This window comes from Myotis davidii, unplaced genomic scaffold (assembly GCF_000327345.1).
Source record: "Myotis davidii unplaced genomic scaffold, ASM32734v1 scaffold568, whole genome shotgun sequence".
Lineage (NCBI taxonomy): Eukaryota > Metazoa > Chordata > Mammalia > Chiroptera > Vespertilionidae > Myotis > Myotis davidii.
In genome coordinates this window covers 977519-997062 of record NW_006299372.1, presented here as the reverse complement: position 1 = coordinate 997062, position 19544 = coordinate 977519, and positions in this window count along the sequence as shown.

The following is a 19544-nucleotide window of genomic DNA, read 5'->3' as shown; positions in this document are numbered from 1 at the left end:
AAACTAGTTTTATGTTTTCTCCTGTCCTCTGCCCCTCCCGCCTCTCCTTAGAAGTGCTTGTCTTCACTTTTTCCACTTCCCTCTTTTTGTCCTTCACTGTGTCTGTATTTCTGATTATCTTAAATAACTGATTCTCAAGAATCACATAGCCAATTCCAAAGAGTCAGGTATGAAAACCAGTCAGCCCCAGGTACATACAATTTAACTACTAGAGACACATTATTTTCTCTAATTAAAGAAGTCTTTTACAGCTGCTTCTGCTTAAGCTGGGAAGAAACCATCGTGGCTTTGGGGGCTCAGGAAGCCTCCTGTTTCAGTCCCGCCCTCCCACGCTGGCAGGTGTGGGGTGCGGGGTGCAGGGGAGCAGGACTGAACCCAGGAGAAGGGAGCAGCACAAAGCCCTTTGAGCGCTGTGTAAACCCATAAGCCACAGCACTTCTCGGTGATACTGGCGAAGGGGTGGTTTGATAATGAAGGTGCCGCGTTGAAGTTATTCCTTAAAAAAAGCAAACCTAACCCCCCAAATTCGGCAGCACAACCAGGTCACAGGCAGCCGTTGAGAGATGAGCTACCATTTTCTTAATCCATTCAATGGGGGGGAGTTCATCTGTTTGAAAAACAACCATGCCATTGAGCCCCATGTTGGAGAGGTGTGATTGTGGCTCTCTGTTCTCTCTGCGAGTCATTGTTCTTGCTCCATAAATCTTCCCTTTCTTTAAAAACTTATTTTTCTAATCTTAAAGGCTTCTCTTTTGAAGACAAGGATTCTGGTTTCTTAAGCACAGAGTGAATTTTATCCCTTAATCACTCAAAGGCAGGCTTTCAAGAGCTTCTTAGAGGTAAGCGAGGCCTCTTGGGGGTGCTCCTTGACCACTGTTGATAAATCAGGGAAAAGCTGTTTTTTCAGACTCCAGGAATTAAGGAATAGAGGAAGAGCCATAACTCTGTCTCTTTCACTGTCTTTCTCTCTCCGAGTCTCTCTCTGTCTCTCTCTCTCTCTTTCTCATACACACACACACACACACACACACTCTTAGTGTGCACTAGATCTACAAACATACACTTATTCTAGTTTAAAATTAAACTTGGCCCAAACTAATGAGATTATGAAAATTCCTTTTGTGATTGTTATCATCCCGTTGATTCAGTTTTCTTCGGTTGTAGAAGTTAAAGACCAGGACCCGATAAGAGGTTAGTGAATTAATTTCTGGGATCCCTGGAACTCACTGATACGAAGTACATTAGCTCCAACAAAGCTCAGGGAATTCGGGGTATAATGGTTCATTCCAACAGTTATACATCCGAATTGTGAAGCAAGGCATGCACAATTAACATGAATTGTTTTAGCTGTAACATCCTAGTGGGTGCTGAAGGATGAGTAGGATGAGTAGGGGCTTGGGATGGCCAAATACAAAGTTTGTCAGGCAGAGAAAATAACAGGAAGGAGCAGAGGGTGAGCTGGGGTGGGTACAATTTTAAATAGGGTGGACAGGGAAGGTCTCACTGAGAAGCCCTCACAGAAGTTGCTAGCTGAGCACAGGAAACAAAGGCGTGAGCCCTGTGGATATGGGGGGAGAGAGTATTCCCACCTGAGGGAACTCCGGGTGCAGAGGTCCTGGAGCAGACGCACGCTTGGAATGTTGCAGAAATAGCAAAGAGGCCAGTGTGGCGGGAGTACAGACCGCAGTGGGGGAAAGGCAAAGGAGATGAGGCTGGAGAGTAGCATTGTGGGGTTGGTGGTTGAGAGTGGGCAGGTTATGTGGGGCCTTGTGAGCTGTTGAAATACTTTGGCTTAACTTTGAGCAACATGGGGAATCATGGAAGGATTTGAACTGAGGAATGGCAATTCCTAAGTTCTGTTTACAAAGATTGTCTCACTGTGGTTTAGAGAGATAGACTATAGGGAGCCAAGGGTGCAAGCAGAGAAATCATTTAGGAGAAATTTGTAACAGTACAGGTGAGAGTTGATGGTGTCTTGAACCAAAATATCAGACGTAAGAAGTGGGGGCGATCCATCGAGGAGCCCTGGCCCAGTGGGTGGGGCCTACCTCGTTGGGGCCATTGATCACAGGGCTCCTGGACTCTGAGAGGGCACAGGCTGGCCTGAGGGGACCCCCCCACCCCAAGTGCATGAGTTTCATGTACTGGGCCTCTAGTCCTATATAATAAAGAGATAATATGCAAATTAACCCTCATGCCCTCATAAGATGGCTGCCTATAACCAGGCCAGCAGGGAGGTTAGTGAGGGACGAACAAATGACTGAACAACAGGCTGTGTGGGATGACCAGGCTGGTGGGGGGCAGTTGGGGGCGACCAGGCCAGCAATCAGTCATCCCCCGAGGGGCCCTGGATTGGAGAGGGTGCAGGCTAGGCTGAGGGGACCCTCCCCCCCATCCCATGCATGAATTTCATGCACCGGGCTTCTAGTATCTTAATAAAACTGAAAACAATGAAAATGAAGAGTCATCTAAGGATTTCAACATATCCTTTTTTATTCCTTTTTATTCCCAGAGCATTGACATAGAGTAAAAGTTTTGATTTGCAATGAAATATATTGGCACAATGCTTTTTATTTGAGATGTTAATTGTTCAAATGAATATGTACCAATGCTTCCGTCTGTAGAGCTCTATCAACAAGACAGAAGTGTTTCTCTTTTCATTTTTCACTTTGTCAACTGTAATGGCAATTCTGAAAAAAGAAAATGATGAGAGTGGAAGAAATTTTAATTATTTCAAAAGGGACAAAAATACCCACATTTAGTAAAAAGTGCACCTTAGTTTAGAGGTTCCCATCTGGTGTAGAGAACAGGCGCACCCCCCCCCCCCTATGGCTCAGTGTGAGGTGATGGTTTTAATCACAGTTTTCTGATGTACAGATATTATTCCCAGTAGACCAAAAGCTCATTGTTCAGATATGACTGTGGATATTATCTTAACAGTTTGTAAGGATCACACTAGATAGTAAGCTCTTTGAAAATGGAAACTTTATTTTGGTCAACTGCCTCGATATAATAGGTACCAAATAAATATTTACTGACTGAATTGGATAGATGAACATCCTTTACAACCTTTTGAAACCCACAAGTAAGGAACATTTTGAGTTTCTGGAAGTGTTTTGGTCAGTAGTATTTATAGTTTGAAAATGGATTCTTATATCCAGAGTTTTCCTATATCCTATAAAGTGCCACAAAAGCTACAGATTTGAGAATGAAGCTGAAAAACAGTTGGTATCACTAATACTTTTTTAGTGAAAATTACTAGTGCTACTACTCATGATTATTTTCTAAGTACTTGATGTTTTTTCTTATGCAATCCTCACAGCAATCCTAAGAAATGTGCATGGCTATTCTGAGATATATATATATATATATACTCATTAATTTTCACCTAGGGATATGTAAGCAATTCTTGCTATAAGTAAAGATATTAAAATTTTCTTTGGTGTTTGATATATCTGATACCCTTTGCTAATAAATATTTATATTTTAGAATTCTGAGTGATTCTTTTTTAAAAATTTTCCTGTTTGTTTTGAGTAAGTTCTAAAGTTTTCTATTTCTGATATGATTACAATTTTATAATTCGTATAAAAAGTTTCAAAGATTACAAGTCATGAAACCTGATATAGCATATCCTAAGATAAAAATTTGGGGAAAGTTCACCTCTACCCCTGTCTTTGTGTTTCCACTTTATGTTTTGTAGATTTTCATTTTTTATTGATTCACAGTCAGTTTCTAGCACTCTTGATAAATAAAAGCCACCTCATAATGATTTTTTAAAATTTATTTTTAGAGGGAGAGAGAGAGAAACATTGATGTGAGAAACGTCGATAGGCCACCTCCTACACATTGCTCTGACTGGGGACCAAACCTGAAACCTAGGCATGTGACCAGGAATAGAATTAGCCACCTTTATGGTTTCCAGGATGATGCTCCAACCAACTGAGCCATCCTGGCCAGGACCACAATGATTTTCTTATAGGAAATATTAGGTAAACATTAAGTAAAATTTATATATATTTTAAGAGAGAGAGAGAAGGGCAAAATACATAAGGAACCTTCTATCCATAACAGGACTCACAGTAGATCTCCTTTAAATAAAATTGCATTAGTGAATATAACATGATTTTACTGATGAAAATTTAAAGTAAATATGTTTTCAAGAACACTGACATCTAGCACACTTCTTTGCTAATAATGAGCATTGGAAAATTTGTGTTGCTGAACAAATAAAGTAAAATGGACATCTAGACTGATGCCAAGTCTAGAAGAACGTCGGTTAGTTGGTTAAATGAGGGGAGAGGCCTGAAACAGGAAATTTGGCTGGATGCGTAATGCATCTTAAACACTTGATATGGAGTTTGGACTTTATTTGCCACAGGATGAGAAACCATGCATGGCTTCTCGGGAGAGGCTTAACATGACTCAAGCAGTGTTGGAGAAGATGAATTTACTGCCGGTATGTAGAACCGAGGATAGAAAAATTCTGGGTGTTTAACTGGAGGACAATTAGCATAGCCTAATTGAGAGTTACTGAGGGATGAAATGGAATGAAAGCTAGCATTTCTGGCTGTGAGGTCACAGTCAAACAAAATAAAATAAAGAGGTTGTTTAAAGTAAGAGAGGGAAAGCACTTGCGTCTTTACTAATTCATCCTCATTTATTCCTCGAGCCATTTTTGAGCATTCACTTTGTGCCAATCCCTGTGTCTACCTAGGTTTGGGAAATGAGTGAGATGGGATATTTGCCTCTAAGGAACCCAGAAGGGAGAAGAAAAAAAATAAGTCAATATTTACATACATTTAGAGGATTTTTTTTCTAATAGTTATGTAAGTTTTTTATGATAATCCACAGTTCCCCCTTGAGTTTGTGCTTAATAGTGTTCAACGATAAACTGACTGACCAGGATCAGGGTCAAGTCTGTGATGTGCTGTCTATGTAAAGGAGGCGATTTAATGGGTATTTTCAGATCTTATTTACTGCCCCAGGCTCCTTGGCTGCTGTGTAGCTAAAGATAACAGAACACAGACAGTTGAGGAGAAAAGAAGTGAAAGCTCCAGGGGAAACCCTATACACACCTAATCGACCAACTTCCAGAAACGTCCTCATGCTACCTCAAGCTTTGATGAAGCATTAAGATCTCATTTTCAGGGACCAAATGCCTTTCCGATGGGTGATAGATCCTCTTGCCAGCATTGATAAAGGAGAATAGAATGGACCCTCTCAGCCTACTGCTGTCATCATTTCATTTTATTTGAACAGCAATCAACTGAGGAAGAGAGACCAAGGCTTCTAAAAAGAAGGGGGAAAAATGCTTCTTTATTACTCACCAGTCTTTGGGCTCTGTCAGCAACACTGAGAGCTCTTGCCAAATAAAATGATTTAGCAGGTGGAAAGCTGTTTACAAGTGCAATTTCCACCCCTTTCTCCCTGAAAGCAGATGTCGACTCAGACATCAGCCGTACCTCAGAGTGTAAATGAGATTTGCTGGGCATTTCTTCCTGGCTTACCCGTTGGCACAAGATGGATCCCAGTGTTGCCTTGTCTAGGTCTTGGGGATGCCCAGAAATGTGGGAAAAAAGCGTGGATGAGCCCAGCTGGTGTGGCTCAGTGGTTGAGCGTGGCCCTGTGAACCAGAACTTCAAGGTTCAATTCCCAGTCAGGGCACATGCCAAAGGTTGTAGGCTCCCTCCCCTGTAAGGGGCACGCAGGAGGCAGCCAATCAATGATTCTCTCTCATCATTGATGTTTCCATCCCTCTCTCCGTTTCCCTTCCTCTCTGAAATGAATAAAAACATATTTTTTAAAATGCAAATTCTAGGACTCCACCTGCAGAGATTCTCTTTTTGTAGGTGTGGGGTGTGGTTTGGAATCTGCATTTTTCTCTACTGTTACTGGGAGTCTCATACTACCTTTTGAAAAACAAACCTGCTTTTAAGGCAAAAGCCACTCACATGCTCACTGTTCCAATATGCCTACTTCCTCTCATAATATTCACTCTTCTCTGCACAAACATCAACTTCATCAAATTATGTTCTTGTTAAAAAATAAAGTGATTTATTTTTGTGATTTTCATATTGTTATGTAATTCTTTGTGAATTTAGGAATAGCCTTTATGACGTCAATTTCTTGGTTTCAAATTTGCCTATGAATAAACAATTTTCTCAGGGATAATTCAACATTTCAATGAAATAGTTAATCATCACCCACGAGTCACAGACTTGACCACAGTATTTTGGAAATGAAGGAAGAATCCACAGGGTTTCTTCAGGAAAAGAGAATTTTTGGAATAACCTAGAATTTATGTCAATTGAAATCAGTAATGTGTCTTTATTATCTTTTTGATCTTTTAAAAGTCAAGTTGAGCCTCACTCGAATGAAGGTTCATGGGAAGTTGAAAAACGTGAAGGCAAATTTTTAAAGGAGCTTCTTTTTGCCAAAGAATATATGGGGTGTTTGTAGTTGAATAACCACCTGCTATTTTTTATAATTTGAGAGAATTATAAAACTGAGCTCCCTCAAACTTTGTAGAAAAAGTATCTACATGATTTCTAGATTATTCTGAACGGGTGCTGTTCAATAAAACTTTATGCACTGATAAAACTATTTTATGTCGATGCTGTCCAACATGGGAGCCCCTAACCACGTGTGTACTTCTGAGGCCTCTCAAATGGTATTGTGATAGACACAGAATTTTAATTTCATTAAATTTTAATTATTTATATTTAAATAGGTACATGTAACTAATGGCTACCAAATTAAACAGTACAGTTCTAGACAATATATTCAGAGTTCATCTGTAGCCCTATAGGAATTAGAAATTTCATATACCAAGCCTATAGAAAATTCCAAGTCATAAAAACATAACCGGAATAGGGTTATTAAATTAACCATTTGCGGGGGGGCGGGGGGGGGGAGAAAACATTCAACCTTTAGGTCTTTATTTTCCGCAGTGGAATAAAGTGGAGTGTGGGCTGTAAAAGGTTTCTCCAACTTCCAACACTTTACAATTTATATTTAGATAGTTTTGAGGTAATTAGAACGAAGAACACAGAGAAATCAAGAAGACACTTTTCTTGGCTTGCTGGTGTTTTCTCTCCGCAGATTTTTGTGGAGGTTTTTTGTGGGCATTTTTTGCTTTCATAAATTCAGTTATCATCTCCATGGAGATACATCTCAGCTCTAAATCTCTGCATATGACCTCTTACACATACTCTTGCTTTCCAATTAAATGATATAAGGTTCTCTTTTTTTGATATTCTACTCTTAAACTCACTGTAAACGTATATGTTATATACCAAATTGGTCCCCTCCTTTTATTTGTATTTTGCAGTCCTAATCCCCAGTGCTTCAGAATATGCTCATATTGGGGGGCACAATCTTTCAAAAGGAAATTAAGTTAAAATGAGGTCATTAGGGTTGTCTGTAATCCAATATGATTGGTGCCCTCATATAATGAGGAGATCAGGACACAGACACAACAGAGAGAAGACCGTGTGGAGATACAGGGTGGAGGCCATTTATAAACCAGAGAGGCCTCAGAAGAAACTGACTCCAAAGGCATCTTGATCTTGAGCTTCTAGCCTCCAGAATTGTGAGAAAACCGCGGTTTGCTGTTTTAGCCATCCCATCTGTGGTACTTTGTTATGGCAGCCCTAGCCAGCTGATATAATATTTAAAACACTAATATTTTTCATCAGGTTTGCACATATCTAAACCTTCCTTACTTTTTATTTTTCGTAAAGGGTACACACACTTTACCCATTCCACATTAAAGAAATCAACAAATATTTGAATAATGTGTCACATTGTCTAAAGCTCTGGGCTTTGGTGTTTCTATTACTTGTTCTTTACCCTCTGTTCTTGACAACTTTGTTGTTTTTTTCCTTTTGGAGTGTCTATTTCTCCTTGTGTGTTTGTTCTCATTCTAATTAATTTCTAAGAAGTGGCTCAAGTAGTGTCTGAAACCAGGGTGAGCTACAGATGTCCTACACTTCCATTACATTTTACATAGTACTCCATATGGCCTACCTATTTACTTGAGGAGAGTGTCCTTGTCTTATTAATTTTTATTATTTTTGTTTTATGTGTGCGTGTGCGCGCGTGTGCGTGCGTGTGTCTAGTTTCCCAGCACAATAGAGTTCCTGGTATTTAATAGGCACTCCAGAAACATTTTTGGAAACACACATGTAATATTTTTGACTTTAGATCACAAATTCCTTGATAGTTAGTCTTTCTCATGTTTCTTCAAATACTCAGTGTTCCTTGAGCATTTATTATGTGCAAGACACTCTAATTACAAAACTTTCACTTCACTTGGGCTGAATACAAAGCTTTAGTCAAAGTGTTTTCTTTTTGCTGGATTGCTTTGTTGGGTAACCATTCAAGCATAAAAAAATTCTTCTTGCCGAAACCGGTTTGGCTCACGGCCTGTGGACTGAAGGGTCCTGGGTTCGATTCCGGTCAAGGGCATGTGCCTGGGTTGCGGGCGCATCCCTAGGGGGAGATGTGCAGGAGGCAGCTGATCGATGTTTCTCTCTCATCGATGTTTCTGGCTCTCTATCTCTCTCCCTTGCTCTCTGTAAAAAATCAATAAAATATGTTTAAAAAAAATTCTTCTTGCTGGTAGCATGTTATTTAATAGTGATTTGAACTGATCTACTTGTGTGAACGTGGGTAATTGTGATAGTTGGTTATGCATTGAAATAATGTGCTCTAAAATGTATCTTTGTTCTTAAATGTATTTGTGCTCTGAAATGTATCTTTCCTCTGATTATTTATTCTTGAAATAAGATATGCACTTGATTAAATTCAAAGAAGTCTTAAATCAGTTTGAAAACCCCCCAAATTAGTATCACTTATGGACATAAGGCCATAGATACCATCTGCTAGAAATTCTGTTGACTTGGTAAATAATTTCAAAAAATGAGGAGTATCTGTGCATAACTATATCCTCCGCACCTTCCCTCAACAGAAGGAATGGAACAGTCCTGATGGGTTCAGAGTCGGGATCAGGGAGTGGGGAGTTAGCCGAATTTTTTATCTATTTATGTCTTCAGCATCACACTGTAGCATTAAGACATAAGAGCCTTAAGGGGACTTCTAATTCAGTTTTAAACATATGGCAGAAAAGCGGCCCAGAGGAGTTACGATCTGGGACACAACCAGACGTTTCCTAATTCACAAAGTAGAGAGGTAGATGGTAAGGGAGGGCCCTATTTTAGGAAGAGTTCCAAGAGAGAGGGATGGAAAGAAAGGCCTCACGGGCCGTCCTGGGAGCCATGAAAAGACTGTTATAAACAGAGGGAATGGTATACGTCTTGGGTTACTCTCTGAGCGTTTGAATCTTACAATATAAAGGCTGCTTATCATGAACCTGGTTGAAAACTAGAAATGGAAATTTTGAAAAAAACAAAGCAACTGACACACAAGATTCAGAAGCTTACATAATTTAAACGAAGATAAATTTCTTTTTTTTTTCTTCTGATGAGATTCACTGACTTCAAAGTCTGTATTGGTATCTGGAGGATTAATGTAGAATGGCATTGCATTGTGGAAGGCATTGTTTTTCATGTGACTCATAACCAAAAGAAAATCAGTTCAGTATTGCAAATGTCTAAATTGATTAATGTTACGTTACCTCGGCATGTAAACTACTTCCTGGAGGACAGCATTCATTTTTTTCCTTCAATATTAATAATAAAACAAAAATGATAATATTTTTAAATCATGGAAAACACACCCATAAATTTATTCTGTATTAACACAATTATTATTATTTTGTGTATTTTCTTACGGTTTTTAAAAATGTCATTCTGTAAAAAAATAATAATTTTGGTCCTCAGAGGCAGAGAATTGAGTTCATCATATTCTGTCGTAGCAGAGTACATCAGTGGGCTGTGCAAGGCCTGTCTCATTTTATTATATTCTCCTTAATTTTCTTCCTCACACTAATTTCATACCCCCGTTAGTCACTCTAAGCTATGTTCATTGAGGCATGTACATATACATAATCTGTAAAGATATATAGTGCTGTTTTGTTTGTGTTTTTGTTTAATGTAAATGGTATCATACAGGATTCATTTACCTCACCCTATATTTTTAAGATGATATATATTGATTTCAGAGAAAAAGGGAGAAAGAGAGAGATAGAAACATCAATGATAAGAAAGAACCATTGATTGGCTGCCTCCTGCATGCCCCATACTGGGGGTCGAGCCCACAACCAGGCATGGGCCCTGACCAGGAATCAAACTGTGACCTCCTGGTTCATAGGTCAATGTTCAGCCACTGAGCCACTCCAGCCAGGCTAAGATACTTTTTTTCATAGGACTATCTTTCTGCTCTTCAATTCCCCTTTTGAGTTTTTTATTTCAACTATTCGATTTTTCATACTCAGAATTCCAGATTCTACCTCCTTTTGACTCTGTTCCTGGCTCATGTTTGTAATATTCATCCTGTTTCTTTGAGGATGTGTTTTATTTTAAAATTATTACATAAAATTCTTATTCTATCCTTTTCTGAATTGAATATTCTTGGCATATTTGTCAAAAAGTAGTTGATTGAAAATGCAAGAGTTCAATTCTGGGCTCTTTAGTCTGTTCCATTGGCCTACATATTTGTTTTCCTACCAGTATCATACTGTTTTGATTACTATATCTTTAAAGTGTTGTTTAAAGTCAGGAAGTGTGATGTGTCTGGTTTTATTTTTCTTGCTCAAAGTTTTAGCTCTTTGGAGTCTTTTGTGGCTCCATGCAAATATTAGGATTGCTTTGTTTTTCTATGAAAAATCCCTTTGGAATTTTGATAGGGATTGCTTTGAATCTATAAATCATTTTGGGTAGAATGAACATTTTAACATGAACACAGAATACCTTTTCACTTATTTGTGTCTTCAATTTTTTCATCAATGTTTTATAGTTTTCTGTTAGTGTATAGAAAAATAATTGATTTTTCTATGTTGATTTTATTTCCTGAACTTCACTGAATTTATTAGTTATAACAGTTTTGTTAGTCTTTAGGGCTTACTATATAAGATCATGTCATCTGCATTTTATGTTCTCAGACCCACCAATCTCTCATTGTTGCAGTTTCTTTAGGATCAAACAGGGGCAAAGATAGCATTTAATGGTAGTTTGCCAGCTTATCTGGCCTCCCAATATCTTTACAGTTTGACACTCTGTTTGAGGCAGCTCTGCCTCTGTATCTATTATAGTTCAAAAGTTTATAATGGTCTCTATTATCCATGAATGAGTGAGATCATGTGGTATTTTTCCTTCATTGACTGGCTTATTTCACTTAGCATAATGCTCTCCAGTTCCATCCATGCTGTTAGCATAAGATTTTTTAAAAAAACACACTTATAGTTATGCAATATTTTATTGTCTACCTGTCATTGCTGTTTTCTGGTTCACAATTATGACACATACAGAGCATATGATTATAGGATACTCTGATACATTACTTGGATAAACTATAATTTTTTAAATTATCCCCTACTGTTGGACATTTGGGGATGCTTTCTGTTGTCCTAACACGAGTAGTAGCATTACATGTGTTTTAGGGTGCTTTTCTTTTGTTGTTGTTTCCCAATATTCTGAAAGAGTTAAGGCAGCCTTCATGAGTGCTTTGAATTCTGGAAGAATCTGGCTCTTTGTGTCTGATTCATTTTCTGAGTGGGTGGTATGCCGCTCTAACCTTGTCACTGACAGCAAAGTTCAGATTTCCTGCTGTAAAGAGAGAAGTCTGTCCTTGTAGTTCTCTTTGATGGAAGTGTTTATCTCCAGACAATGATTGAACATACGCTTCCGTCAACACACAGGTCCTCGCTAGTGTCAGTTCTTTTTTGAATCGAAATTGCAATTTCCTTTGTTCATCTGGACTATTTAAAAACCACGGCAGTTCTTATTTAAAAGGCTCAGGTTGTGTTCTACATCAAACCTGTCCAAATTTGGTAATGATGATTACCCTATTGAGTGCAATCAAAATAATCAGATGAAAACCACCTATTTTCTAACTTATTTGTCCAAAATGAGTGCTCAGATAACATGACTTTAGTTTTTATATAAACTCGTAGCATTTTGTAAGCAGCATCTGAAAATAGGTTAATGAATCATCATGGGAGGAAACTTGAGAATCTTTGACTTAAAAAAGGATGTTGGCAGTCATTTAAGTCGATCTACCAGCCCAAAGCAAAACTCATTTACAATGTGCCTGATGGTCTATCAGTTTTTTATTAAACCCCTTCCATGTCTAGAAGATTACTATCACATCAGAGAGTCCATTTATTCTTGGACAGCTGTAATTCTCTTATTTTTTTCTTGGATTGAAACCTGCCCTTTTAATATCTCTTTAAAGAATCACTGAGTTTTGTGTGTGTGTGGTTTTTTTTTGGAGCTACAGAGAAAAATGCATATTTCTTCTTATAGTCCTTCAATGGTTGAAGACAGCTATATATAAGTTTCCTCTTAGTCTTCTCTTTTCTATTCTTTAATATAAATATACTTAGTCCATGTAGGATTAAAAAATTAAGATACTGATGTCTATATCTCTAATCATCTCAAATATATTCCTGGGTTGTTTTTTTTTGTCCATGTCCTTGAAATAAGGATTGTGGAGTGGAGAATAGTGGCTCACAGATACAGTGAAACAAACCACTTTACATTCCACCTACCTTGACTTGCGATATTTGCTTTAAAAGTATCTTAGAGACTTCTTCCAAATTTTATCATGTAGGATTTCCCTGTAATATACCTATAGGTCCTTAGTGTTACTCTAATCCTAGAACATAGTTGCTGAAAGATGCCACCTTACTTACAAGAGTTAGGTATACTATTAAATCGATAATTATTCAACCCTTTTATGAGGACTATGCCATAAAGCCACAGTGCTTTCAATAGGGAATATGGTTTATAGTAGGAATACGGTTTATAGTAATAGGTAATACATTGTCATTTACACTTGAGAGCTTTTAATTGCAGCTTGAATTTCATGGCCCAAAATGGAGAAAATAAAATCTGAACAAGAATTTATCAACATACTACAACTAGAAATATGCAGGACTGTGTGCTTAGAAAACCTGTGGCTTAATTATTTGTAAAGCATATGAGGGTTAGACTGAAAGGGATCTTACATAACATACCCCCTAATTGCACAGATGACTGACCACTTTTAATTTATCTCAACTACCTGACAGTCATTGGTATTTGGAAAGATTATTTGAGAGATGGTTTTACTTTTCTACTTTTTTGTTTTACCTTTTTTCTAGTTCCTACTCTATGCAGATAATTGTTTTGATGATTTTGAACATCTTGATTGGATTCAATTAATCTACTTAATGAAAACAAAAATCAGTGAATGTTTAATGACATTTATTATTCAAGTTAGCCACAAGAGTCAATCTACCAATCCCCTAAAGGTATGAGAATAAAAAATCTGTGGTATACTTAGTGGTTTCTCTTTTTTATATGATGCATTATATTTTAAGACTTTTTTAAATTGTGAAATTTACATACAAGTCTAAAAAGTTATATATATATATATATCTCCCCCCGAAAAGTTGAAGAAATAGACATTATTAGTGCCATCAACACCCTACCAGGCACCCCCTTCCCACTGTGTACACATCTTGACCCAGCCCTTCTCCCAATAACAGCCCTGTTCAGAACACAATTATTGATTTGTGATAACCACTCCCTTTTTTTCCTTTCATTTTTACTATTTAAGTATGTATCTATAGACAGTTGTTTAGTTTTGTTTATTTGGCGCATTGTAAACAACAGTATTTTATATATTTTTCCGTGGCCCGCTGCTTTTGCTCAACACTGTGTTTGCATAATAAATACATACATGGATATGTGTAGTGTGTGTGTTATCTATTTTTACTGCTCTATGGGTATTTTGCAATGTATTTATTCAACTGACTATTGATATAAAATTAGGCTATTTCAAGTTTTTGCTTTTAAAACTTTTGTTAATGTTGCTAGGAGTATTTTTTAGATGTCAACTAGTGCACAGGTAAACGAGATTTCCCATTTTTTTTGTTTTGTATTTACTCTTTGTATTTTATTTTATATGAATTCAGTTCATATTGTAAAGTATATTTCTCTTCTCCCTGCATCCTAAATGTTTAAAAGAAAATGCTACACAGAGGAAAAGAATTTTATAACTTTTCTATGCATATCATTTAAACTTATCTGTTATAAATACATTAAATACATTTAATACATGTCTACTATGAGTATTTTAAATGAGAATTTAGGTTGAGTTCTCAAAAAAGAATCTACAACCTTGATTAAATTTAAATAATGGTGTGGGAGTTTTTTCTTTCTTTTGCATTGCAGTTAATGGAGATTACATTAAATTTTATTTCATTCTTAGACATGTATCTTAAATAGTAAAGTGGAGTGTTTTTATACATTATCATCATTGAATTAAAATCATATCTAAGGAACTGACTTTTGAAATTAGCTTCATACATATATTTTTACTTACTGAGCATCTGTTTGAACTAAATAGTGTTAGGTATCAGGGACTAAGTGGTGAGCTGACTCCAACCTTACCCTCAAAGAACGTGCGGTCTGGTTTGGGAGAAAGAATGAGAGGTATTTATAGCAGATGTACTATGGCTGGAGAAACATAGTCTAGAAAATTCCACAGCCATTTGAGTCCCAGAAACCCAAAGGATCCAGCACAGTGCAAAGGGGATTTGGCTTCTTGGAAGAAATGATGTTTAAATATTTAAACTGAGATTTGTAGGATGAGCAGGAGTTGCCTGGTTATGCAAGAGAGCCTTATAGATCCCCACTCTGTTGTTCTGGTTATTATTATTGTGACTATTTTTGGTCTCTATGGGTGAGTACTAATAGGTAGGTTTTATCATTTCTCACAGGGCACACATAAGCATCATGGGAAAGGGTCCAGTCCCATGGAGAGAAGCCAGACAGAAGCCCTGAAGGCCAAACTCCTCCACCAGACGTTTGCTTGGCAGCTCAGCATCCTGACCTTTTTCTTTGTAAAGAAAATGTCCACAAAGAGGTTTTCAAACCTCACGTCCTGGTCCTTAGGGGTATGGTCCAGCAAATCCGTATTAAACTCATGTCCTGCACCCAGTGGATTATGGGAGAGAAGCAGAAGAATCTTATGGAAGAAAACGTACTCCAATGTTGCTATGCTGCTAATGAAGACCAAGAGAAAACATATGGACACTTTCAGATATTGGGAAAGCCCCTGGGGGCTCATCTGAAGGGCGGCCTCACGTTCTATGAACATCTCGTCCTGCTCCTTCAGGATCACCACGAGCTGAGGTTACAGTGCTATACCGATGGGCCTCACAGTGAGATCCACGTAATCCGTTGCCAGAAGGTAGGCCCCACGTCGGAGGAAGTGGTGGCCTGGGCACGAATGGCCTGCCACTGCTTCCTGCTGTATTTAGGTGACTTATTCCGCTATCAGAATGAGGTCTGAAAAAGAGCCATTTCAAAGGTATGTTAACCTAGATGCACAGAAAGTGTGGACAGGGCTTCTTAAGGCAACAGTAAGCCTTTTATTAAAGAAGGTACATGCCTGGGCATCAGCCACCGTGACCTACCTGGTTAGGAGGTTATGATCAGCTCACCCTGTGAGCTGGCTGTCAGATTCATTAGAGCCCCTTAATGTCCACAACGTGCAGGAATCATGCCCCCGAGAAAGCCTCCTGCTGTGGTCTGGGATGTTTCCTTGCTCTCCCTTGTAGGAATTTTGATCCTACCTGTGTTCAGCTGACCATCAGCAAACACCCTGGTCTGGACTTAGGAAAGCACTGAGAATCACCAGGGGCTGCATGGAGATGTCACTGCTGTGAATTCATGAGGCGTGTCACAGATGTCTCCTGCCTGGCTTGCTGAGTCCTGGATGCTGTATACAGAATGCTTTATCTGTGGAAGAGCTATGAAGAAAGGCAGCATCTTACTGTTATTAATTGGTTGCCCTTCACTTGGTTTACTTAAAGGGTAACCGCCGTTGAAGTCTGCCAGTAGAATGCCAGTAGAACCATCCAGGCAAAGCCCTTTAATGTGACATCTGAGATTACTTATTGTTTCCATCAGCCCCCAAAGGGTTTGTCTTCTCAAAGCACAGTCTTTGGGTGCAGGCCTGTGGGATTGTGGACAACATTTTGTGTACCAGGAGACTTAAATTTCTCTTGTAGTTTTAGCTTCTTTTCATCATTGGGTATAAGAATATGTACAGGAATGAAATACAAAGCAACAAGTATAGTGCCTAAATCTTAGTAGAGAGCCTCAGTTGAGAAAAGTAACTTTTAGAAGCTTCATTATCACTGAGATTCTGTAAGGAGGGTGCTGTCCATGAATGGCTCTGGTGGGAGGCGGCCCTTCTAAGAATAATAGCTTTCTCATTTTCTTATTACCCTAGAATGTAGGAACGAATCCCATTTTCACCCAGGAGTAAGGTAAAATCAGTCAAATTGAGCAGCTTTCCCAAAGACCTGCTGCTACTAAGTGACTTACCTGAGACGTGTTCCAGATATATTTGGCTCTAAATTTGTCTCAAGTGAGCAGGCCTCACGTACAAGCCCACAAAGGCAGAGTATCCAATAACGAGGCAGGAAGAGGCTGTCTCAGTGAAGGTCAGTGAGAACCTAGAGGACAGCTCGTGGGACACAGAAACAACCTTCATTCTCCCCTTCCCCGTCCTCCCCCAAACCCCTCTCCCCTCCGCTGACTGTCCTGGTGCTAGGCAACCTTCCCCTTCACCGAACTGCTCCAGGGAAGGAAAAGTCAGCGGAGGGGAGAACCGGTCCTGAGCCCTGCCTGGGTTGTAACTCTGACTTGGGAGGATATTTACAGAAGAAACTGGTTTTACTAGGAAGACACTGAGTTGCTTTACTAGGCAAGTTTTACATTTTGAGTGGAATAGGTTAGAAGGCACGTTATGCTCAGACCATCACTAGTGCTAGATATTTCTTTTATATACCTGAGTGATCGTGTGTAACTTTCAACCTCACTATAAATGTGTGTTTATATGCTGTCTAGGCAGCCAGAAACTTTATTTATTCCGGTTGAATAATATATTTTGACTGTTACAACTTCTTGAATTCATGTAAGACTCTTATTGCCATCTATCTCCCCTATATACCTGCCGGAATTTTCTACCTACAGTATCTGAAATTCAGCATGTTTAGAAACGGTTATTATTTCTAACTGAATTAGCCTTTATCTTGATAAGTGGCATTTAGCTAAATTTGAAACACTGGTTCCATTCTCTTCTAACTCTCCTTCCTTTCTCAAACTTCTAATTATTAACACACACACACACACACACACACACACACACACCTCTAAAATTCCATTCAATAACTACCTATCGTCTAACCAAATAGATACATAAAAGTAAATGTTATAAGAAACATGATTCACAACTTTTTTCCCTCTTTAGCCCCATGAATGAGTAGTTTACCTTATAGAGGAAACATTTCTTAAACGAATTTAAAATTTTAAATTATACCTATACACTACTTAAAATGTTAAAGATTCATAGAGTGAATAAAATCTTTTACACAATAGAACTCCACTGCTAATTTATTTTAAATCTTTTATTTTCTATTAACATGGAGGTATATAAAATTGGGTGAGTTTATTTGTAGATAGATGACTCTGATGAATTTGTGGTACCCAAGTCAAGCCCTCGTACTCTCTGCACTCTGAAGGCTGGTGTTAGGAAGAAAGTCAGAGTACATATGCGAGCTTTCCTTCTCTCTAGCTTGGCCAGAGTTCTTAGTATAATCTAGTCTAACACTCCATTTTTGAATCACTGCCTTAAAAAATAATAACATTCAGAATAAGACTTTGGTTCAGAAGTCCTGTCCCAAATGGCATGATTTTTCTTGCATTTGGAAATTCCGAGGAGCAGACAGATTAGGTAGGCATGTAGTTACCATTACTTCTCTTAGTGCAGAATTATGCGTGATATAAGGAAGTTTATAAGGAAGTTTCCCTGCTAATGACACACACCTTGCACATAACATTTGCTCCATGGGTCCAATCCTGATCTTCTTTCCTCTTCTGGGTGTATAATACCCATTTTCTGATTAGGTGTCTATGAATTGTATGTGTTCTTTTCACTCTGAATCTCCAGGTGAGCGTCAGCAATCAGCAGCTGCTGAAATGGGTTTCCCCAAAGTTTAAACATGCTAATGAGTCACAGCATCCCCAATCTGGTGCAGCAGTGTTTTCTTTCTAGCTGAGCAGATTCTGAGGAGTCTTCTTCTAGCTTTCAGTTTGATTTCTCTGTTGTCATTCGGCTTAGTAATTTCTATTTATTGTGCTTTAACAGAGGAAAGGATGTCAATTCAACAATAAAAACTGTGGACACTATTCTGGAAGAGTCACAGAAAGGCATAGAAAAGTCAAAATGATGAGTTGCCAACAGGGCATCACAAATTTAAAGAGTAAGTCTATTGTAAGTAGGGATAGAATGAAGATGTGTGTTAGCCAATTTTAATTTACAAAATAAGGTCACTTTAACATTATAAGATGGTTCAAATAATGTAGAAATCAATGAAAGAATTGTTTGAACTATGAGAATAATAAATGTGAAACTTTTGAGAGAAAGATGCCTTTAGGGATTTTTTTACAATGTTTTATTCCAGCAGGAACTAGCTTCTTTCCATCTTGATGAAGTGCCTCCAACCTCTCTCTGGGTTTCTCCTGTAGCAGGAACTCTGGGTCTGAAATGAGGTCAGATTTTTAAGTTGCTGCTAAGTGAACATCATTTAGCATTTTCATTCTTTGAAAAGAGCTCATCAAGTAATTGCCTTCTAATAGCAGGCAAGCAGGATGACAGGCAGGATGAAGCATGATGAAGATAATGAAAATTTAAAGTCGTCTCCATTTTCTGTTGGCCTGGAAAAGCTTATGAGAGCAATGACACACCTCACCGAAAATGACAGGTCTCCTAGAATGATTGAACAAAGATGTGCTGAGAGCAAGATAAGTGTCTGGTTCCCCAAACCATAGCCTTTTCTCAAATTCATGGTACTAGTTCCTGGAATACGATTTAAAATGCCAAGTGGCCTAAAAATGACTAATTCAAAGTGAAAAAAAAAGTCTGAGATTAAGATTCCTATATCTGCTTAGAACTGATCTTGTCTATAAGTAGGCATCTGATACAAAGATGTCTATAAAATACTTGCCAATGCGGTCTGCTTTTAAGTAATGTTTCAGACCTACATTATTTTTTAAATATGTCCCAGGTTATTTTCCTTTGATCTCACTTCTAGTCCTAAAAAATACGTAAGTCTATCAATGGTTGAATAATTTTTTCTTAGTTTGGGTTTACCCCAAAAAATCAGATGGTCAGGCAAGGATATAAATACATGTATTTGATTTGGGAGGCGAACTCACAAAGCACAAGAGAAGGTGTGGGGAAATTGAGGAGAAATGAGAGAGCCAATGTAGAGAGCATGACTGAGTGAGTTACCAGCATGGACAACTGGGACTCATTTCCTCTGGGGATCTTTTGAGAAACTATGTTGAAGTACTTTAGTATT